The 24650-nt window shown below is 42.8% G+C and overlaps 1 protein-coding gene across 1 annotated transcript in view; it reads left to right on the forward strand.

Annotated features, from left to right (window-relative positions):
• Nucleotides 1-16942: 16942 nt before the first annotated feature.
• Nucleotides 16943-24650, forward strand: part of LOC148146728 (uncharacterized) — a 37238-nt gene continuing 29530 nt past the window's right edge. Inside the window, exon 1 of the mRNA XM_087997115.1 lies at nt 16943-17071. The gene's annotated coding sequence lies outside the window, so the exon portion shown is untranslated. The remainder of the gene's footprint in view (nt 17072-24650) is intronic.

Here is a 24650-nt window from a genome sequence, read left to right on the forward strand (position 1 = left end):
GGCTCAGGGTTGGCCAATGACTAGCAGCTTAATGTTCCAGGATACCAATGCTACAGGAAGGACAGAAAGGGAGTCAAGAGAGGAGGGGGAGTGGCATGTTTGATAAGGGATAGCATTACAGTTGTGCTGAGGGAGGATATTCCCGGAAATATATCCAGGGAAGTTATTTGTGTGGAACTGAAAAATAAGAAAGGGATGATCACTTTATTGGGATTGTATTATAGATCCCCTAATAGCCAGCGGGAAATTGAGAAACAAATTTGTAAGGAGATCTCAATTATCTGTAAGAATAATAGGGTGATTATGGTAGGGGTTTTAACTTTCCAAACATAGACTGGGACTGCCATAGTGTTAAGAGTTTAGATGGAGAGGAATTTGTTAAGTGTATACAAGACAATTTTCTGATTCAGTATGTGGATGTACCTACTAGAGAAGGTGCAAAATTTGACCCACTCTTGGGGAATAAGGCAGGGCAGGTGACTGAGTTATCAGTGGGGGAGCACTTTGGGGCCAGCGACCAAATAATTCTACTAATTTTGAAATAGTGATGGAAAAGCATAGACCAGATATAAAAGGTGAAGTTCTAAATTGGAAAAAGGCTAATTTTGATGGTATTAGGCAAGAACTTACAAAAGCTGACTGGGGACAAATGTTTGCAGGTAAAGGGATGGCTGGAAAATGGAAGCCTTCAGAATAAGATAACAAGAGCCCAGAGACAGTATATTCCTATTAGGGTGAAAGGAAAGGCTGGTAAGTATAGGGAATGCTGGATGACTGTAGAAATTGAGGGTTTGGTTAAGAAGAAGAAGGACGCATATGTCAGGTATAAACAGGATAGATCGAGTGAATCCTTAGAAGAGTAGAAAGGCAGTAGGAGTATACTTAAGAGGGAAATCAGGAGGGCAAAAAGGGGACATGAGATAGCTTTGGAAAATAGGGTTAAAGAGAATCCAAAGGGTTTTTATAAATACATTAAGGACAAAAGGGTAACTAGGGAGAGAATAGGGCCCCTCAAAGATCAGCAAGGCAGTCTTTGCGTGGAGCCGCAGGAGATGGGGGAGATACTAAATGAGTATTTTGCATCAGTGTTTACTATGGGAAAGGACATGGAAGATATAGAATGTGGGGAAGTAGATGGTGACATCTTGAAAAATGTCCATATTACAGCCGAGGAGGTGCTGGATGTCTTGAAATGCATAAAAGTGAATAAATCCCTAGGTCCTGATCAGGTGTACCCTCAAACTCTGTGGGAAGCTAGGGATGTGATTACTGGGTCTCTTTGTATCGTTGATAGTAACAGGTGAGGTAACGGAAGACATGAACGCAATAAATAAAAGACAGAAAGTGTTGGAAATTCTCAACAATTTTGACAGTATCTGTGGAAAGAAAAAGGGTTACTATTGATAATCCTTGGCCAGGATCTGAATCATTACTTTACTGGCCTGAAACATTAGCTTTTTTCATTCTCTGCGGATGTTACCAGACGTGCTGAGTATTTCCAACATTTTCTGTTTATATTTGGGCATCTAGAATTTGCAATACTTTACTCATGTAAATCGGTACCCTTGGCATCTGCTTTCCTTTAAAATTGACAATACTGTAACAGGGCAGTTTTACAATAAGAAATACCCAACAGGGGTTAATTACCAATTTAAGAGATATTCCAGTGAAGGTGTAAAGTCTTTTAAATAATAGTCCCCACAACCCCATTGCTGATGAAAAGGGACAGATGAAACCTGTGCTGACCAGCACAAAGGAACAAGGTCCCAGTTCAAGCAACATTCATGACTTATTTAGCAAGAAATGGTTGTTATGTGAGTCATTCATGGGAAACTAATTAGATAAAAACAAAGATTGATGGTACGTTTGTTATGTTAAGGAGTGTAATGTATGCTCCATATGAAGATAGCTTGAGAAACCGTGCCTTATCCTTCAATGCATTATTTACGAACTGAGACACTTATAAGAAATACTGACTGAAAAGTTACCAATACCAGACAAGGAAGGTAGGTTCATAGGAGTTAATGGTAAGATCAAAGCAGACAGCGCCTTCAAGAAGCATCTTATAAAAGTAAATGAGGGAGAAAGAAGGCATCATGGAAACAAAAACTGAGGTTGGTAATTAGCATTAAATTAATCATCTGTTTAATATAATCAACAGCTCATAGATATTTATACGATCACAAAGATAATAATTTACATGGAAAAGGCGGCTCCTAGTTCCTAACAAAACAAATGATGAAAATTGATCAGTGTTGCATAAATAACTTCATGCAAGAGATTCAAAGACAGTAGTAGCTGCACATTTTAAAATATTTACATCTTGCGGTTATTACAGTATCAGTAAAATCCTCACAATGAGGTTTAAAATATTTTCACATTTGTGACAGCTTGATAAAAGAATAGTGAAGGGTGGAAAGGGATGCTAACTATGTGCTGTGCTACATTTACTTACAAGACATATGATTTTTGGGCTAATCATTGATTATTGTTAAATAAAGGTATAAGGTACTGAAAGGGATAATGCTAAAGTGTGCCTCAAATGCCACCCACTATGATGTTGTCATTTGGCCCTGGTAGGAGAACAGCTTTGGATCTTTAAGGAGTAGCATCAAGGTCCTCCTCATAATATCTGTAATACTATACACTCATACCAGTGTAACTTTTACTTAGTTGCTTACATGCAATGAGTCAGATGTTGTTTATCACTGGAGGAAAAAATTAAAGGAAAACTAATAGAGTTAAAGACTGTAATAAGTTGCAGCAGCACAGAAGAATTTCAGTGTCCTTGACTATTAATCACAAAAGAAACGAGCATGCAAGTTCAGCAGGTAATAGGAAAACCAAATGGAATGTCAGTTTTTATTTCATAGGGAATGGAGTACAAAAATACGAAACATAGAAAATAGGTACAGGAGTAGGCCATTCGGCCCTTTGAGCCTGTACCACCATTCAATATGATCATGGCTGGTCTTGCAATTTCAGTAATCTATTCTTGCTTTCTCTCCACACCCCCGATCCCTTTAACTGCAAGGGCCACGTTCAGTTCCCTCTTGAATATTCTTGCTAAAACACTACAAGGCACTAGTTAGGCCAAAACCTAGAATACCGTCAACAGTTTTGGTCCAGTTATCTAAAGGAAAAAGTACTGACATTGATGGCAGTCCAGAGAAGATTCACTTTGTTGAAATTGGGTATGGAGGGATTTTCCTGCGAAGAGAGCTAGAGTAGGTTGGGCTTGTACTCATTGGAGTTTAGCAGAATGAGAGGTGACCTTATTGAGATAAAAGATTTCATAAGGGCTTGACAGTGTAGTTGCAGAGAAGTTGTTTTCCCTTGTGGAAAAGCATAGGATCAGAAGCATAATCTCAGAGTAAGGAGTCCAACAATTAGAACAGAGCCGAGGAGGAATTTCTTCTCTGAAGATGGTAAATCTGTCGAATTCTCTACTGCACTGGGTTGTAGAAGCCAGGTCTTTCAGTCTTTTCAAGGTTCAGATAGATAGATTTTTAATGAGTATGGGGATCCGGTCTTGTAGGAGAAAAGCAGTAAAATAGGGTTGATGAGAAAGAAAACCAGAAGTTGCTGGAAAAGTTCAGCATGTCCAGCAGCATCTGTGAAAAGAAATCAGAGTCATCATTTTGGGTCCAGTGACCCTTCCTCAGAACCGATGGTAGTTAGAAAAATGTCGGTTCATATGCAGAGGATAGGGTGAGGGCAAGGGGTAAGGAGTAAACAATAGGTGGGGATAGAGCCCAAAGAGAGAGAAGAACAGGGAGTTCGGGCCCTAAAATTATTGAACTTGATATTGAGGCCAGAGGGCCACAGAGTCCCCAAGTGGAAATTGAGGGGTTGTTCTTCCAGCTTGCGCTGAGCATCGCTGGAGCACTGCAGCAAACCTGAGACAGAGATGTTGGCCAGGGAACAGGGTGGTGTGTTAAAGTGGCAGGCAACTGTAAGTTCGGAATCTTTTTAGCGGGCAGAATGTAGATATTCCGCAAAGCCGTCAGCCACCCTATGCTTTGTTTCCCTAATGTGGAGGAGAACATATTATGAGGAGCGAATGCAGTAGACTAGATTGTGGGAAGAGCTGAAAAATGTGTTGCTGGAAAAGTGCAGCAGGTCAGGCAGCATCCAAGGAGCAGGAGAATTGACGTTTTGGGCATAAGCCCTACTTCTCCTAGATTGTGGGAAGTGCAGGTAAAGTGCTGCTTCACCTGGAAGGTATGCTTAGGCCCTTGGATACTGAGGAATGAGGAGATAAATGAGCAGGTGTTACACCTTTAGTGGTTGCAGGGGAAGGTGCCGTGGATCTGTGGGAGGATGTTGTGAGTGAAGGAAGAGGGGACCAGGGAGTCCGGGAGGGAACGGTCCCTGTGGAAGGCTGGCAAGGGAAGCGAGGGGAATGTGTGTCTGGTGGTGGTATCTTGCTGGAGGTGGTGGAAATGGTGGCTGATAATCCTTTAGCTGTGGATGCTAGTGGGATAGTAGGTAAGGGGGACACTATCACTGTTGCAAGAGGAACAAGAGAGGATGAGGGCTGAAGTACGGGAGATGGGTCAGACCAGGTTGAGGGGAATCCTCAGTTGAGGAAGAAGTTGGACATTTTGGAGGTGCTCTTTTCAGAGTTGGCATCATCAGAACAAATGCAGCAGAAATGGAGGAACTGAGAGAATGGAATGGAGACTTTATTGGAAGCAGGGTGCGAAGATGTATAGTCTTGATAGCTGTGGGGGTCGGTGGGTTTATAATGGATATTTGTGGCCAATTTATGCCCAGAAATGGAAACAGAAATGTCATGGAAGGGAAGGGAGGAGTCAGAGGAAAGTGAGGATGGGTGGAAGCGAAATTGATGAGCTTTTCCAATTCCAGATGAGAGAAGGAAGCAGCACTGATGACATCATCAATATATCGGAGAAAGAGTTGTGGGTGGGGGCCAGAATAGGACTGGGACAAGGAATGTTCCACATTCCCCACAAAGAGACAGGCGTAACTGGGGCCCATGCAAGTACCCATGGCCACCCCTCTGAGTTGAAGAAAATGAGAAGAGTTAAAAGAGAAGTTGTTAAGGGTGAGGATGAGCTTGGCCAATTGGAGGAGGGTGATGGTAGGTGAGGAGGGTTTAGACCTTCGCTCTAGGAAGAAACAAAGAGCCCTGAGACCATCCTGCTGAGGGATGGATGTGTAGAGGGATTGCACATCCATGGTGACATGGAGGTTTATCAGATCTGCCAAGATCTCTTTGAATGATAGAGCAGACTTGATGGACTGAATGTGGATTAGTGGTGCTGGAAGAGCACAGCAGTTCAGGCAGCATCTGAGGAGCAGTAAAATCGACGTTTCGGGCAAAAGTCCTTCATCAGGAATAAAGCTGTTTGTTTCAGGACATGGTCGAAGAGCTTCAGGGCAGAGGAAAATACCTGGGAGTTGCAGTGGGAGAGGGACTCCCTGAGATTCTTGTAGAGAGAGGAGGAAAACTTCTTCAAGGCAGGCATCCTTGCAAGAGGATTCGCAATAGGGTTAAAATCAACTAGGTAAAAACAATGACTGCAGATGCTGGAAACCATATTCTGGATTAGTGGTGCTGGAAGAGCACAGCAGTTCAGGCAGCATCCAAGGAGCAGTAAAATCGACGTTTCGGGCAAAATGGGCTTTTGCCCGAAACGTCGATTTTACTGCTCCTCGGATGCTGCCTGAACTGCTGAGCTCTTCCAGCACCACTAATCCAGAATCTGGTTTCCAGCATCTGCAGTCATTGGTGGACTGAATGGCCTATTTCTGCTAGTACGTCTTAATAACTCTTGGTCAAATATTTGTAGTATTTGCCAGAGGTGGAGTCATATTATGAGATCAGTGGTTTTGATAACTGGAATTACAGAAAAACTTTTGAGAACGTGCGGGAAATGATGATTATGTAAGCATTCCAAAATAATATTCTGATAAACCTCAAGATGAGCAATAAGTATTAAAAATTTAAAAAGCAGCAATTTTGACAGATATCCATCACATCTTAAACAATCAAATACATGTGGTGAAATAGTGATACGAGAATCTAGGGGACGATTTGAGGAATAGAAAATCTGCAGGCAGAAAAGGCATTGGCATTTGTTTAGGGAGCAGACAAAAGGATACCAAAACAATAAAGTAGAAAAGCTGGAACATAAAAATGATATAAAGAAAATAAGACTGAATATACTAATGATAATTGTTGGGAACCTATCGCAGTGGCAAAAGTGCCTAAATAATCTTCAGGCGAGCCCAAATTATTTGCCTTGAATTTTATCTTTTAAGGGTGGCATAGTGGCTCAGTGGTTAGTACCATTGCCTCACAGTGCCAGGGCCCTGGGTTCAATTCCAATCTTGAGTGACTGTCTGTGTGGAGTTTACATGTTCTCCCTGTGTCTGCATGGGTTTTCATTGGGTGCTTTAGTTTCCTCTCACCATCTGATGTTGTGCAGGTTAGGTGGACTCACCATATTAAATTGTCTGTAGTGTCCAGGAATGTCTAGGCTACGTGTATTGGCCATGGCAAATGCAGAGTTATGAGGATAGGGTAGAGGGGAACTCTTCAAGTGTGTCAGTGCAGATTGATGGGCCAGCTGATCTAATTCCACATTGTAGGGATGCTAAATAGGTATATTAGGATGGGAAATGGTTATTAAAACTGTAACAATAGTACTGGTGAACCTATTTGGAAGACAGAGATGCCTCAAGAATGTCAAGAAAGTTCAACATCAATTATTTAAAAAGAACATCAAACCACTAGAGTTCTGAATATTTTATTTCAAAGTGAGAGGTATATTTTTATACTTCTACTCAAGAAACTGAATAAGTAAAGAAACAGAGATATTGGAAGAAGTCAGTATTAAAATTTGCCTTAGAGAGGAGACAATGAGGGAAAGGTATTAATTGGAGTAGGCACAGAGGTTACAAACCGGTCCCTATATAGAATTGGACTAAGGAGTGACTTCATAAATGGAGATGTTGAATTTGGAGTAGTGCAACAAGTCCCTGTTGGAAGGAATTGATTTGGTCTTAGGGAATGACCTTGCTGATCCAAATATCTTGGCCTCACCATGTATATTGGAACAACCGGTGAAAGTAAAAGAAACTGATATGCTTCAGGAGAAACATTGAAAAATACAGAGCAGAACAGGCCCGATTGGCCCTCGATGTTGCTTCTACCTGTGAACTAATCTAAGCCCATCCCCCTACACTATCCCATCACCATCCATGTGCTTATCCAAGGATTATTTAAATGCTCCTAATGTGGCTGAGTTAACTATATTGGCAGGCAGAGTATTCCATGCCCTTACCACCCTCTGACATATGTCTTAAATCTATCACCCCTCAATTTGTAGCTATGCTCCCTCGTACAAGCTGACATCACCATCCTAGGAAAAAGACTTTCACTGTCTACCCTATCCAATCCTTTGATCATTTTGTATGTCTCTATCAAATCCCCTCTTAGCCTTCTTCTTTCCAATGAGAACAGACCCAAGTCTCTCAGCCGTTCCTCATAAGACCTTCCTTCCAGACCAGGCAACATCCCCTGGTAAATCTCCTCTGCACCTTTTCCAATGCTTCCACATCCTTCCCGAAATATGGCGACCAGAACTGTACACAATATTCCAAGTGCAGCTTGGAATATTGTATAGTTGCAGCATAGCATTACGGCTCCGGAATTCAATCCCTCTACCAATAAAACCTAACACTGTATGCCTTCTTAACAGCACTAGGTAAAAACTCGCCAGCACAGCCACATTTGCTTCCTCAGTGCCTGCCTCCGTAACCAACTCATCCCACACGGACTCCGAACCACCTTTAAACCAGCAGAGTTTGGACCCGAACAGGACAAACAGTACAGATTACAGATTCAAAAACACCAGGAACAGTTCTCCTTCAAGATCCTCCGCTCCACGCTTGCAGCAATGCGCCGGCACCTAACCTCTCTACAGTCAGCCCTGCCTCAGCTGAGGGCCACACTCTCTCAGAATTGCAAAGGACCCACTCTGTACTACATCCTCAGGAGAATTCATACTCTCAACAAACAGTATTTCAACTCCATCTCAAACATCAAAAACTGTGAGTACAACAAACTTTTATCTACCCACCTCCATAACCAGCGCTCCTCAAACATTCCAGAAGATTCCCCCGGCCTCTGGAACTGCTTGGAAGCCATTAGCCATGTGGCTGGTGCAGCTGCCACCCCCACGCTGATTGATGATGTCACTTCTGCTCCCATCATGGCCACTCCCACAAACACTTCCACCCCTCACAATTCCTCATGCATCACACGTGACATCACTTCCGCCCCTCACATCATCGCTGATGTCACATGCTCACTGACTTCCGCCACCCCTACTGCTGTGTCTGCCACCACTTCCGCCCCCACCAACACCACTCACCTGCATTCTGCTGACACGCCCCCCACATATCCCACTGTCACCATTCCCGGCCCCCAGAACCCTGAGGGGAGCACCACCTATGCTCATGATTCTAACCCCATTCCCTCCACTATCACACCCACTCCAGTTACTGGCTCCGCCCCCACTCCCAGCTCCACACCCACACCAGATCCCAGCTCCCAGCCCTGCCGAGTTTTTACCATCCCTCCAGACCTTCCCTCACTGAGGACGATCGATCAGTCCTCAGCAAAGGACTCACCTTCATCCCACTCCGTTCATGCATCAATGAATTTAATACACGCCATGACGTCGAACACTTCTTCCGCCGCCTCCACCTCCGCCTCCGAGCTTACTTTCACAAACAGGACTCCTGCCCACCTTACGAGGACCCCTTAGCCCACCTCCAACACACTGCATCCACCTGGACACCCCGCGCTGGCCTCGACCTCTTCATTTCCAACTGCCGCCGGGACATTAACCGCCTCAGTCTGTCTACCCCCCTCCCCCACTCCAACCTCTCACCCTCACAACGCGCAGCCCTCCAATCCCTCTGCTCCAATGCCAACCTCACCATCAAGCCAGCAGATAAAGGGAGCGCAGTGGTAGTCTGTCGCACTGACCTCTACACCGCTGAAGCCAAACGCCAACTCGAGAACACCTCTTCCTACCGCCCCCTCGACCATGACCCCACTCCCCATCACCAAACCATCATCTCCCAGACCATACAGAACCTCATCACCTCAGGAGATCTCCCCCCCACAGTTTCCAACCTCATAGTCTGGGAACCCCGCACTGCCCGGTTCTACCTCCTTCCCAAGATCCACAAGCTTGACTACCCTGGCCGACTCATTGTCTCAGCATGCTCCTGTCCCACTGAACTCTAATCTACCTACCTCGACACTGTCCTATCCCCCCTAATCCAGGAATTCCCCACATACGTTCGAGACACCACCCACGTCCTCCATCTCCTCCAAGACTTCCGTTTCCCCGGCCCCCAACGCCTCATCTTCACCATGGATATCCAATCCCTCTATACCTCCATCGCCATGACGAGGGCCTCCAAGCCCTCCGTTTTTTCCTCTTCCGACATCATCAACAGCACCCTTCCACCGACACTCTCCTGCGTTTAGCCGAACTGGTCCTCACCCTTAACAATTTCTCCTTCGAATCCTCCCACTTCCTCCAGACCAAAGGGGTAGCCATGGGAACACGTATGGGCCCCAGCTATGCCTGTCTCTTTGTTGGCTACGTAGAACAGTCGATCTTCCGTAATTACACCGGCACCACTCCCCACCTCTTCCTCCGCTACATTGATGACTGCATTGGCGCCACCTTGTGCTCCCTCGAGGAGGTTGAGCAATTCATCAACTTCACCAACACATTCCACCCTGACCTTAAATTTATCTGGACCATCTCTGACATCTCCCTCCCCCTTCCATCTCCATTAATGATGACCGACTTGACACTGACATTTTTTACAAACCCACCGACTCCCACAGCTACCTGGATTACACCTCTTCCCACCCTACCTCTTGCAAAAATGCCATCCCGTACTCCCAATTCCTCCGCCTCCGCCGTATCTGCTCCCAGGAGGACCAGTTCCACCACAGAACACACCAGATGGCCTCCTTCTTTAGAGACCGCAATTTCCCTTCCCACTTGGTTAAAGATGTCCTCCAATGCATCTCGTCCACATCCCGCTCCTCCGCCCTCAGACCCCACCCCTCCAACCGTAACAAGGACAGAACGCCTCTGGTGCTCACCTTCCACCCTACCAACCCTCGCATAAACCAAATTATCCACTGACATTTCCGCCACCTCCAAAAAGACCCCACCACCAGGGATATATTTCCCTCCCCACCCCTTTCCGCCTTCCGCAAAGACCGTTCCCTCTGTGACTACCTGGTCAGGTCCACGCCCCCTACAACCCACCCTCCCATCCTGGCACCTTCCCTTGCCACCGCAGGAACTGCAAAACCTGCACCCACACCTCCTCTCTCACCTCCATCCAAGGCCCTAAAGGAGCCTTCCACATCCATCAAAGTTTTACCTGCACATCCACTAATATCATTTATTGTATCCGTTGCTCCCGATGCGGTCTCCTCTACATTGGGGAGACTGGACGCCTCCTAGCAGAGCGCTTTCAGGAACATCTCCGGGACACCCGCACCAATCAACCTCACCGCCCTGTGGCCCAACATTTCAACTCCCCCTCCCACTCTGCCAAGGACATGGAGGTCCTGGGCCTCCTTCACCGCCGCTCCCTCACCACCAGATGCCTGGAGGAAGAACGCCTCATCTTCCACCTCGGAACATTTCAACCCCAGGGCAGTGGGGTTGAATGTGGACTTCAACAGTTTCCTCATTTCCCCTTCCCCCACCTCACCCTAGTTCCAAACTTCCAGCTCAGCACTGTCCCCATGACTTGTCCTACCTATCTTCTTTTCCACCTATCGACTCCACCCTCTTCCCTGACCTATCTCCTTCATCCCCTCCCCCACTCACCTGTTGTACTCTATGCTACTTTCTCCCCACCCCCACCCTCCTCTAGCTTATCTCTCCACGCTTCAGGCTCTCTGCCTTTATTCCTGATGAAGGGCTTTTGCCCGAAACGTCGATTATACTGCTCCTCGGATGCTGCCTGAACTGCTGTGCTCTTTCAGCACCATTAATCCAGATTCTTAACAGCACTATCAACCTGGGTGGCAACTTTCAGGGATCTATGTACATGGACTGCAAGATCACTCTGCACATCCACACTACCAAGAATCTTTCCATTGACCCAGTATTCTGCCTTCCTATTATTCTTCCCAAAGTGCATCACCTCACATTTAACTGCATTGAACTCCATTTGCCACCTCTCAGCCCAATTCTGCAGTTTATCTAAGTCCCCCTGCAACCTGCAACATTCTTCCACACTGTCCACTACTCCATCGATTTTAGTGTCAACTGCAAACTTACTAACCCATCCACCTATGCCTTTGTCCAAGTCATTTATAAAAATGACAAACAGCAGTGGTCCCAAAACAGATCCTTGTGGCATACCACTAGTAACCGGACTCCAGGCTGAATATTTTCCATCAATCACCACTCGCTGCCTTCTTACAGAAAGCCATTTTCTAATCCAAACTGCTAAATCACCCTCAATCCCACGCCTCTGCATTTACTCCAACAGCGTACCATGTGGAACCTTATCGACAGTTTTACTGAAGTCAATGTACACACGTCAACTGCCCTATCCTCATCCACATGCTTGGTCACCTTCTCAAAAAACTCAATGAGGTTCATGAGACATGATCGGCCCTTGACGAAACCATGTTGACTATCTGAAATCAAATTGTTGCTTGTTAGATGATTATAAATCCTATCTTTTATAATCCTTTCCAAAACTTTTCCTACAACAGACGTAAGGCTCACTGGTCTATAATTACCTAGGTTGTCTCTACTGCCCTTCTTGAACAAGGGCACATTTTCAATCCTCCAGTTCTCTGGTACTAAACCTGTAGACAATGACGACTCAAAGATCAAGGCCAAAGGCTTCAACATCTAAAGGCTTCAACATCTCCTCCCTAGCTTCCAGAGAATCCTCAGATAAATCCCATCTGGCCCAGGGGACTTGTCTACTTTCACTCCTTCTAGAATTGATTACACCTCTTCCTTACTAACCTCAGTCCTTTCTAGTCTAATATCCCGTACTTCATTCTTCTCCTTTACAATATTCTCCTTTTCCCGAGTGAAAACAGATGAGAAAAATTCGTTTGGCTCCTCTCTGATCTTCACAGGGTCCACACACAACTTCCCACTTCTGTCTTTGACTGGCCCTATTCCTACCCTAGTCATCCTTTTATTCTTCGCATGCTATAGAAATCTTTAAGGTTCTCTTTATTTTACTTGCTTAAGACTATTCATGTCCTCTCCTTGCTTGCTCTTTTTAACTCTCTCTCTTTAAATCCTTCCGAGCTAAGCTGTAATTCTCCATCGTCTCATTTGAACCATGACGTCTCAATGTCACATCAGCCTCCTTTTTCCGCTTAACGAGATGCAATTTCTTTAGTAAACCACGGTTCCCTTACTTTATCACTTCCTCCCTGCCTGACAGGGACAAACCTATCAAGGGCATACAATATCTGTTCCTTAAGCCAGCTTCACATTTTGATTGTCCCCATCCTCTGCATTTTGCTGCCCCATTCTATGCATCCTAAGTCTTGCCTCATCGCATTATAATTGCCCTTCCCCAACTATAACTCTTGCTCTGTGGCATATACCTATCCCTTTCCATCGCTAAACTAAATGTAACTGAATTATGGTCACTCTCCCCAAAGTGCTCACCTACCACTAAATCAAACACCTGGCCTGGTTCATTACCAAGCACCAAGCCTCCCCTCTTGTTGGCCCTCCGACATACCGTGTCAGGGGACCCTCCAGCACACATTGGACAAACACTGATCCATCTGATGTACTAGAGTTATAGCATCCTAGATTATTTCCTGACTGAGTTTTGACTAGGCCTCAGTCCTATTGAACACGACAGGAAGCACAGAAGTCTGTGAAAAAGGAAGATGAGTTTGAAATTCAGTTATCTCACACTATCGTCAGCAACTTAATTCCAAAGAATGCAACTGAATGAAATTGACACATTTGGCCCATTTCTTCAATAGAAGTGCAACAGATGGATTCGGAATTGAGAGCTGCATCAGTCAACTCAGAAATTGAGTTAGGCTTAGTACCAGAGTGTTATTAATTAAGAGATAAAGCATTCATGAGGAAATGGAAACCATCTTAAATAACAGCTGTTGAAGAACAGGGTGTCATCCAGCAGGTGGTTATTTCCTGAGTAGAGTGGCTGTTTGATGTACAATAGCAGATCACTTAGGTATTAGGAAAACACAGAGTAAAATACTAAAAACATTTTCATTGGCCAGGATTACATAAAGATGTTCCATCAACTGAGACAGGTGAAGAATGTCATCTTTTGTAACACTGGATGGACTTTATCAATGTCGGATATCATGCAATTTAGGATGAAAAATAGATCAACGTATATTTAGCTCAGTGGCTCAGTGGTTAGCACTGTTGCCTCACGGTGCCTGGGACCAGGGTTCAATTCCAGCCTCAGGCAACTGTCTGCATGGAGTTTGCACATTCTTCCTGTGTCTGCACGGGCTTCCTACAGGTGCTTTGGTTTCCTCCCACAGTGCAAAGATGTACGGGTTAGGTGGATTGGCCACGCTAAATTGCCCATACTGTCCAGGGATGTGCAGGATAGGTGGATTATCCATGGGAAATATAGGGTTACAGGAATTGGGTGGAGGCATTGAATTTGGGTGGGATGCACCTTGGAAGGTTGGTGTGGACTCAAATGGCCCGTATCCTCACTGTATTCTATTTTATTCTATGACACTCTTCAATGATTAACCAACAAGGTCCTCAAAGGCTTATGCAACTGTTTTGTATTATTGACAATTTGGTTGGAAAGAACATTTGCAACACTTGAAGAAGCTGTTTAATCAGTTACAAAGAGCCAATTTAGTATTTCATTTGGCTAAAGTGAATGCCACATTGTGGGACAACGCTGAGTAGCACCTACAAAAGCAATAACAAGGCCTGTATTGGATTTTCTTGTGCTAAACCAAAGCACGAAATTCTGCAAAATATTGGCATGAGTGGATTTTTTTTCAGAAGCTTGTTTTAAATTTCAGGATTGTAATGGCTTCTTTATCAATTTTGGTAAAGAAAGGGAAGAAATTTGAAAGGGCAAAAGACTGTCAGAGTGCTTTTGGAAGCTTGAAAGTTGTACTGACTATCATACTGGTTTTAGCACCACAAAATTATGGTTAAACTAACTCTTGATGCCAATGATGCTAGTATTGGTGCTGTGTTGCTTTAGGAGAATGAGATGGGTATGGAATTATCATTCAGTCCTTTTCTAGAAAAAAAAAGTCAATGCCAGTGACATTTTTTAAGGAAGGGAAGGTTTTGTTTTATGAATCAGGTCAAAAACCAAGAAATCATTTGATTTAAGCCAAATAACCATGGAAACCTTCTGGTGAGGTGATTGCTAACTTTAGACTTATGACCCAGAGAGAGACAGATGGGGAAGGACCACAAGCAGGTCCAGTTCAGTGAATAAAGACCAGCAGAAGGACGGTTTAGTTTTGGCAGCCTCCACGCCATTAAAGCTTGAAAGATATCTTAAAGTTGTTTTACCAGACCAAGCAGACAGGGCTGTATAAAGCCCTGAATTATTTCCCTTGAAAGTTCAATGAGTTAACTTGAGCCTATGTATCTCGGGAGAGACAGTGATAGGAAAAAATCGGTAACAGGAAGACAATAAAAGAAAGAATGAGCAAACATTTGGCCAAATGAAACCGTTGTGATCTTGTCAGCTGATTAAGAAAATTTAGAGTGAAGAATAGGAGTGATACTTCACTGGCATTGAGTAAAGGATATTGATAGGATAAAGGGTTGAATCCTTTTGTTGTTTATGATAAGTTCTTCCCAAATTGCCAGAGTTTTTTTTTACTGTGTGTAATAAAATTATGTTTTTGTGTTATAAGTACATTGACAGCTTTGTTTGAGGATGTGCAGTGACCTGAAAATGTGTTGCTGGAAAAGCGCAGCAGGTCAGGCAGCATCCAAGGAACAGGAGAATCGTGTTTCGGGCATAAGCCCTTCTTCAGGAATGAGGAAAGTTTGTCCAGCAGGCTAAAAGGTAGGGAGGAGGGACTTGGAGAAGGGACGTCGGAAATGTGATAGGTGGAAAGAGGTCAAGGTGAGGGTGATAGGTCAGACTGGGGTGGGGGCGGAGAGGTCAGGAAGAAGATTGCAGGTTAGGAAGGCGGTGCTGAATTCGATGGATTTGACTGAGACAAGGTGGGGGGAGGGGAAATGAGGAAACTGGTGAAATCAGAGTTCATCCCTTCGATGTCACGCCGTGTGTTGAACTCATTAATCCGAGAGCGTAGGGGAATGAAGGTGAGGCCTCTGCTGAGGACTGCTGAGGATGTGCAGTGACCGACCATCATGGTGACCAAATTGTAAAAATAAAACTTATGGTCTATCAAGCCACATTTCAGTCTAAGATCTGCCTTGTATGATATTACTATCAGCTGAGATCATAACATTAGTCACCCAGTAAAAGAACTATGACAAAACACTAACAAAACTATAGAATAGAAAGAACATAATGGATGGCATTGTTTTATTTAGAAGGTGCTGAAACAGTATCTCCACCTGGCACCTCCTTCCTTTCACTGGAACATAAATGTGCTGCATAAAGTGAAACCTGGTAATACAGATAGATTTGAAGCGATGTTTGCTTATATATGTATTGCGACACTCTATAGTCAAATCTCAACTTTATACAGCTAACGTGACAAAATAAAGAGAATGATGTCACAAGCATTCGCTGATAATGAAGAAATGCTAAGAGAAAAGCTCCTCAATATCACCACTTGCAGCAAAATGCATGAAGGCTGATTGAAGATTGTGGATCTCATCCTTTGTAGGCTATAACAATTTCATGCCACAATTGATTAATGTAGTGTCCTCTTATACACAGAGAAGAAAGCACTTCAGCAATTCACTCACAGAGCTTCACCATTATCTGATCCAATTTAACTCCTGAAATTAATAACAATTTGTTTCAACCTATAAGTTAGTATTACTTCCAGTACAAATACCATTGTTCCCAATTGTGAATATCTGATTTTTAAAATCCATGTTTTAAAAAAGTAACTTTCAGTTTAGGAGTTGAATTGAAATGTAAGTAAACAGAAACTGGTAAATATAACTGGGATATTATCCATTCAATGGAGAAGTTTTATCATTTTGCTTGGAGGGTGGTAAAAGATATTCCTGAAGAAGGGCTTATGCCCGAAACGTCGATTCTCCTGTTCCCTGGATGCTGCCTGACCTGCTGCGCTTTTCCAGCAACACATTTTCAGAAAAGATATCCATACCCAGGATTTAGTGGCTACTTTGAAGCTAGTTTGTCTCAAGACAGTCCAGAAAACTGGTGAGGTTTCGATTATACATGTGGCCTCCCCAGATCAAAGAAGCTAAAAGCAATTATAACCACTGGATTAAGAACAAAAAGTGCTGGAGAAACTCTGGCAGCATCTATGGAGAGAGAGAGAGAAAAAAAATTAATGTTTTGAGTCCAATATGACTCTTCTTCAGAACCTGCTGAGTTTAGCTTTATCCACAGCCTTTTGCTTTAATTTGAGTAAAAATTTTTTTGTTGAAAGGACGCGAAAGAGGTCTTTTTACACCACTAAGAAAGTTAAATAAAAAGTGAATCCCACAACAAAGGGTGCTTTGAAGATAAATGATCATTAATTTACATTTCTGTTGAAAACATCAAGTATGCCATGTTGCTATGGAGATAGAATAGACAAGGAGATACTCTTTTTTTGTGCTTACTTGTTTTATCTGTCACAGAAACAAGCAGCTTCAACTTGGGGGATAGATTGAGAGCTGAGGGAGCAAAATAGATAAATATCATCTTGGCCTGCAATGTAAGCAGAAAAAAATATTGATCATCAGGTGGAACGCAGATGGGAGCTCACATTCGGTTTGAGGTCATGAGGAGAAACAAAACTGGAAAATCAGCCTTGCATGTAACTAGAGGACGAAATCTACCTTGACGCCCATTGTAAAAGGTAATTCCTGCCGGAACAGACTGGGAGAAAGCAGTGTGTATCTGTCTAAAGCCAGTGCCAGGTGCATGGAGTTTATTATAAACCAAGAGTACTTCTGATTTTTAAATTACTGAACACATACGCAGTGAGGCTGAAACTTGAGCTGAGTGCATACCCTTGAAAATTTAAAGAAACGTTTGAATAGTCAAAAGATAATGAACAGATCCTCATGAAACCTTGTACCTCAGGAAATAGCTGAAGCACTGAAGTGAAATTAAAGTGAATATGGAGAACTGTAGCATATTTGATTTAATCCCAGAAAGCTGAACGATTGAACTCTCAAAATCTTGTAATGTATAAAAGGTCTTTTAGGTGGGATATGGGAGCAAAATGGGAACTGGATCTATACAAGAGTTTGAAAAACCGTAATGTTAAGTTAGTAGTGTTTATTTTTTTAAAACTTGCATTTATTTAAAACTTGACATGTTATGGCTTAGTCCTTTCAGTTAATCACTGGATGTTCAAAGTTCTCTATAAATGTTAACAGTCTCTGTGGAGATTGTAACATCCCATGCTTATTATATATGTCAATGAAAGTTCCCCTCAAATATCATGCGATTTAAAAATACAAAAGCTTCTTAAGATGCTGTTACGAAAATAAATTCCTGAAGATTTAATTCCAAAAGTCAAGAAATAAGCCTCATTAATGTATTAGCATGTAAAATTTGATTTGAGCTGATTTTGATTTTATTGTCACATGTACTCAAGTCCAAACATACAGGAGTACAGTGAAAAGTGGAATGTTGCCACGCAAGGCACCAACTTAGGTACAAGCACTTAGGTACAGAATCTTAAGAATAAGGTAGAAAGAAAGAACAAAGTTAAAAGTTAAACATTGCAGTAATTATAGCATTGTGTAAGCATACAAAATAAGGTTACAAGTTACACATTGCAGACCTTCTTAGTTTTAAGTAGAAAATAAACATTGTTTTGAACAATGACACGGATAGAGAACTGGTTGGCAGACAAGAAACAAAGAGGAGGAATAAACAGGTCTTCTTCTGAGCAGCAGGCAGTGACTAATAAGGTACCACAGCGATCAGTGCCAGGATCCCAGCTATTTACAATATAAATTGATTATTTACATGAGGGAACTAAGTATGATATTTCCGAGTTTGCAGATGAGCCAAAGCTGGATGGGAAGGTGAACTGTGAGGAGAATGCAGAGATGCTCCAGTGTGATTTGGACAAGTTAAGTGAGTAGGCAAATGCATGGCAGATGAGGTACAATATGGATAAAAGTGAGGTTATCCACTTTGATTGTAAAAACAGGAAGGCAGATTATTATCTGATTCACAGTAAATTGGGAAAAGGGAAGGTTCAATGAGGCCTGGGAGTCCTTGTACCCCAGTTGCTGAAAGGAAACATGTAGGTGCAGCAGATGGTAAAAAAGGCAAATGATAGCCATCATTACAAGAAGATTTGTGTAAAGAAGCAGGGATGTTTTGCTGCAATTGTACAGGGCATTGGTGTAACCACACTTGGAGTACTCTGTGCAGTTTTGGTTACCTATCTTCACTGCAATTTAGATTGGTCGATCTCCTAGAAATCTATAAAATTCCAGCAGGAGGGGTTGGACCGAAGGGTCTGTTTCCGTGCTGAACATCTCTATGACTCTATGACTGGACAGGGTAAATGCAGGAAGGACAGTGGTGGAATTCTCTGCTACAAAAAGCAGTTAAGGCCAAAACATTGAATGTTTTCAAGAAGCTGTTAGATATAGTTCACAGGGCCAAAAGGTTCAAAAGGTATGGGGGAGAAAACAGGAACAGGATATTGAGTTCATAGAGTCATAGAGATGTACAGCATGGAAACAGACCCTTCGGTCCAACCCGTCCACGCCGACCAGATATCCCAACCCAATCTAGTCCCACCTGCCAGCACCCGGCCCATATTCCTCCAAACCCTTCCTATTCATATACCCATCCAGATGCCTCTTAAATGTTGCAATTGTACCAGCCTCCACCATTTCCTCTGGCAGCTCATTCCATACACATACCACCCACTGTGTGAAAAAGTTGCCCCTTAGGTCTCTTTTATATTTTTCCCCTCTCACCCTAAACCTATGCCCTCTAGTTCTGGACTCCCCAATCCCAGGGAAAAGACTTTGTCTATTTATCCTATCCATGCCCCTCATAATTTCATAAACTTCTATAAGGTCACCCCTCAGCCTCTGAAGCTCCAGGGAAAATAATCCCAGCCCGTTCAGCCTTTCCTTATAGCTCAAATCCTCCAACCCTGACAACATCCTAGTAAATCTTGGGTGATCAGTCATGTTCATATTGAATGATGGAGAAGACCAGAAGGGCTGAATGACCTATTTCATTTTGTATTTTCTATGTTTCTAAAATATGTAATCTTCTAAGAAACATCTGTTTTCTGACTTTAAGAAAATGCTTTTACAGTATAAATGCTGAAACAAAGTGAGAATTTTAATCCAGATGTCATTCTTCTCCAATTTCAACAAAGAAGGTGGAGATGTACTTTTATGACTTGACAGGAGTGGAAGCTTTCTTCAGTAATATTTTTATGAGAGTCCTGAACAAGATTACTGAAACTCAAAATGAAACATCTTTTCTTCATGGTCTTTTAGATGCATCTGCAAAGGACCATCCTCAAAGAAAGATTTGCCAAGTTGCATTCTATTTTGGGAACAAAAGTATCATAAAAGCATGTTTTTTTCATACTTAGACATTACGCGATATTGTATTCTGAAGTAATGACACTATCTAATTTGTGAGTTTGCAAACATAGCAATGTTTGTGGAAAACTTATGGTGATCCTTTAATTAATTGGGGTAAATCCTTCTTTGTTTGAAAATTTATGAGTAGGCTTTATGTTTCAGTTGCTTTGAGTGTAACTTATTATAATTAGTTGGGGGAGTAACTTCCTTGCCCTTATATTTTTGTTGAAAGTTACTTACTGATAGGCGATGTAGTTAGCTACTGATTCAACTTACCAAGGACAAGGGTGGGGTAATGAAATAACAAAATCTGTCCAGATGGTTTATGAAACAGTCCAGATGGTGGAGTACTGTGAGGATGATTCTTTTAGCAGCCCATAACGCAAGCAAACTGAGCTTTTGTGACAAACATTCCCCTGATGTTTTTTGTCATCTTGATGCTCTGCAATCTATTTTTTTCTATAGGGGACCAATCTAAGATCTCTTTGCCTATTCATAAGTTTAGGAGACATTTTTATATGCACCTAAAACTGAGGCCTTTTCATCTGTGGGTGAGGATAACACAATGTTCTCTGTTCCCAAGCTGCCTCAAGTTTTCCCATCATGGTGATTTAAGGCTAAATGGTTGCCATCTGTGCCTGAAGCCAGTGTGACAAAGACAATCGTTTTATTTTTATGTCTCTCCAATTTGGAGTTGCCTGAGATTTGACAAATTTAGTGATAAGACGACATTTATATCCCTGCAACTGAACTCAGGGCCTGTTTCCTGATGGTTAAAATGAAGTACTAGACTCTCCACTGTAGTCAAATAGCACAGCAACATATCTTTCTCACTGCACCATTAAGAATCGAATTCGTACCTCCCTCTCCATTAGATTGCCAGCGTATGCTGTCGTCAATGAATGACCCTGCCCTGTTCTCTCCAATATGCATACTTTTAGAAGATGAAATGCCCTAGTGTGTGGCAGAATGAATCCACAATTAAAGCTCACATGGCTTCACTTCATTTTTGAGCCATAGCATGGGTGTTCCTAGGTCCTTCAACCACAGGGCTATCCTATTATCTCCTGATGTTTGTTAGTTCAATTTTCTACTGATAATGCTACATATTATCATGAAGAAGAGGGACTCTGGATGATTTCTCCCTTTCAGGAAAACTAAGGCTTATTCTGATATATCTACTTAACCCTGACCTGCTGAAAACATCAAAAACGCAGAAACAGGAACTGGATTTGACTCAGTGCCAAATCAGTAGGTGTATTTATCAATGTGGATTTTCTAAGAAATGGGTATATCGATTTCCCCAGGAATTCTCCTACACAATCCTTGAAAATTTGACAGAAAATTGATGGACGCCTCCCTAATGCCTGGATCCAGTTTTTTGACTGGAAACACTCTAAAGAAAATTCCCAATGTAACTGTGCCATGATTTAGGTATCCTGTGGCAATTTTCTTTCCTCTTGTTTTAGATAGATCTCTACATTTTATGAAACATGTTTTCGGAATGTCCACTGGGTGTAAAGGGGAAGTATTGCTGATAGTGTGGTCAGTGGTATGTTGCCAATGTCCTGCCTTAGTTGCCTTCATCACTGCCAGGCTTAGGGCCTTTGAAGGCAGAAATCTCCATCCTATGACATTCATGGGACCCTGATTACTTCTTCAGGACCTGACTGGGTGGAGCATACTCCAGTTTGGAACTGCTGGTCCAGCCAGGGTTTTGATTTATTTTTGTGGAGCTGGGCTGTGATGAAGTGTCTTTGGGATTCTATCACTGTTGTCACACTGGTTTCCCAACTTCCAAGAGCAAATCTGTCAAGGACCTACTTTTATATCAGAGACTAAACACTCAATACTGCAAAAGCCTGGGCTTCCTCCAATAACTTCCATACAACCATTCTCCATGCTTGAGCATTGTTTGATATTGACAGTCAGAAGGGAATTCAACTGTAGACTCATTGCAACTCGGTCGTGATCCTCTACCTGTAGCATAGATTGTTAGATAATGATCAGGAATGAAATATCTGGCTAATATTCTCACTCTATAACATCATTGCCCCTGAGACTCCTACTGTTTTTCTGGCTGAAATCAAGTAGTTCAACACAGACCAGAGATAAAACCTGATCTGTACAGATTAAATGCTAACTGATTTAACCAACTCAGGAAGAATACACATGGAATTGTCTTTGATTTCAACATCAGTCTCTATGGCTAACTGTTCTCTTGGATATAACTACATTATTATCCTTACTTCTATAATTCTGTCTACTTTAATGCACAACCCAGTGTATAAAATGTGTCAGCCTGGCTCAATGACAGCAGTCCTGCCTCCGAGTCAAAAGGTTGAGTATTTAAATCCCATTCTAATGGGATAACACTTTAAACTGAGGTCTCACCTGCCTTCTCGAGTGTACATCAAAGAACAGAAAGAGTGGAGTTTACTACGTGACCTGGCCAATAACTTCATATCAGTTAAGTTAGTTATCTGGACATTTTCAGATCGTGATTAAGGGAACTTGCTGTGTGCAAATGGCTGTCACATTTCTAAGATTATGTTGGTTTAATTCCAGTCCATAGAATCATAGGGTCCATGAAGGGCTTTTGCCCAAAATGTCAATTTTTCTGCTCCTTGGATGCTGCCTGACCTGCTGTGCTTTTCCAGCACCACACTCTCGACTCTAGTCTCCAGCATCTGCAGTCCTCACTTTTGCATTCAGCCACTATGTCTATGTCAACCGATAAACATCAAACTACACTAATCCCAATTACTGGCATTTGACTCATTGCCTACTTTGCCCTGGCATTTTAAGTGCTCATCCAGATGCTTTCAATTGTTGCAAGAGTACCTGCCTCCACCACCCTCTCAGGCAGCACATTCTATATTTCTACACCTATCCTCTGTTCTTTTAGATCTCCTCTAAACCATTTACTCATTACCTTAAACCTATGCTCTCTGATCTTAGGCACACCTGCCATGTGAAAAAGATTCTCACAATCTACACTGCCTAGACTTCCCATAGGATAAAAATCACACACCACCAGGTTATAGTCCAACAGGTTTATTTGGAAGCACGAGCTTTCAGAGCGTAGCTCCTTCATCAGGTGTGATTTTTAACTTTGTATACCCCAGTCCAACACCGGCACCTCCAAATCATATACTTCTCATAATTTTATACATCTCAATTAGATCCCCCCTTCAGCCATCTCTGCTCCACAAAAAAACAAACCCAGCCTACCCCGTCTCTCCTCATGATTGAGACTTTTCATCCCAGGCAACATCCTGGAGAATCTTCTCTGCACCCTTTCCAGTGTAATCTCATGCTTCTGATAGTGTTGTGACCAGAACTGCATACAGTATTCCATCTTGGTCTATCCAATATTTTATAAAGTTGTAACAAGTTTTCCTTGCTCCTCTTTTCTACGCCTTGGCGATTGAAGTTAAGCAACCCTTATGTTATCTTCAGCATATTGTCCATCTTTGCTGAGACCTTCAGGAATCGACGGACTTTTACACTAAGATCCCTTTGTCCTCACTATTCCCAAGGGACCTATCATTCATCATGTATGTCCTTCCCTTATTAGGCCTCAGAAAATGCTTCAAAGCACACTTGTTAGGATTAAATTCCATCTGCCATTGCTGTACCAAATTTACCATCTGATCAATATCAGACTGTAGTCTCAGACCATTTTCCTCATTATCAACAATACCATCAATTTTCATATCATCTGAAAACTTCCTAATAATACCTTCTGTATTCACATCCAAGTCATTAATATATATAACAAACAGCAAGGGTCCCAGCACTGATCACGGTGATACACCGCTGGTCACAGGCTTCCAATCACAAAAACAATCCTCCAGCATCACCCTGTGCCTCCTATTTGTAAGCCAGTTTTGGATCCAGTTTGCCAACTTGCCTTGGGTCCCAAAGGCTTTTACATTTTGGACCAACCTTCCATGTGGGATCTTATTGAAGGTGAAAGTAAGGACTTCAGATGCTGAAGAGTCAGAGAGTCGAAAAGTGTGGTGGTGGAAGAGCACAGCAGGTCAGGTGGCATCCGAGGAGTAGGAGAGTTGACATTTCGGGCATATGCCCTTCAACAGCAATGTGGGGGTCAGAAAGGGGGGCTGAGAGATAAATATTGACTTCATTAGTTTCCTAAGCTCCCCTCCCCACTCCTCATTCCAGATCCAACCCTCTAACTCGGCACCAGCCTCTTGACCTGTCCTAACTGTCCATCTTCCTTCCCACTTATCTGCTCCACCCTCCCCTCCGACCTATTACTATCACCCCCCCACCTGCATCCACCTATCACCTTCCCAGCTATCTTCCCCCCATCCCTACCCCCACCCTCTTATTTATCTCTCAGACACCGCCTCCCCACCGCCACATTCCTGATGAAGAGCTTAAGCCCAAAATGTCGACTCTCCTGCTCCTCAGATGCTGCCTGACCTACTGTACTTTTCCACTGTCACACTTTTCAATATTGTCAAAAGCCTTACTGAAGTCCATTTAAACTGCAGCAACTGCATTACCCTCATCAATATATTTAGTTACCTTTTTTAAAAAACTAATATAAATTAATCAGACAGGATCTCCCTTGATCAAATCTGTGCTGACTATCCTTGATCAATCCCTGCCTTTCCAAGTGTTGATTAATCTTGTCCTGAGAATTCTTTTCAATAATTTCCCCACCACTGACATCAGGGTAACTGTCTGTATTTGCGGAGCCTATGTCTCCTGTCCTTTTTGACAAGGGAATCACATTAGTTCTCCTTCGGTCATCTGGTCATTCACCTGTAGTCAGTGAAGTATTAAATATATTGGCCAGAGCCCTAGCAATTTCCCATAGTAACC

The sequence above is a fragment of the Chiloscyllium plagiosum genome, unplaced genomic scaffold (genome assembly GCF_037043375.1).
Source record: "Chiloscyllium plagiosum isolate Xiang-an unplaced genomic scaffold, Cpla_swu_hap1 HiC_scaffold_19, whole genome shotgun sequence".
NCBI classification, from domain to species: Eukaryota; Metazoa; Chordata; class Chondrichthyes; order Orectolobiformes; family Hemiscylliidae; genus Chiloscyllium; species Chiloscyllium plagiosum.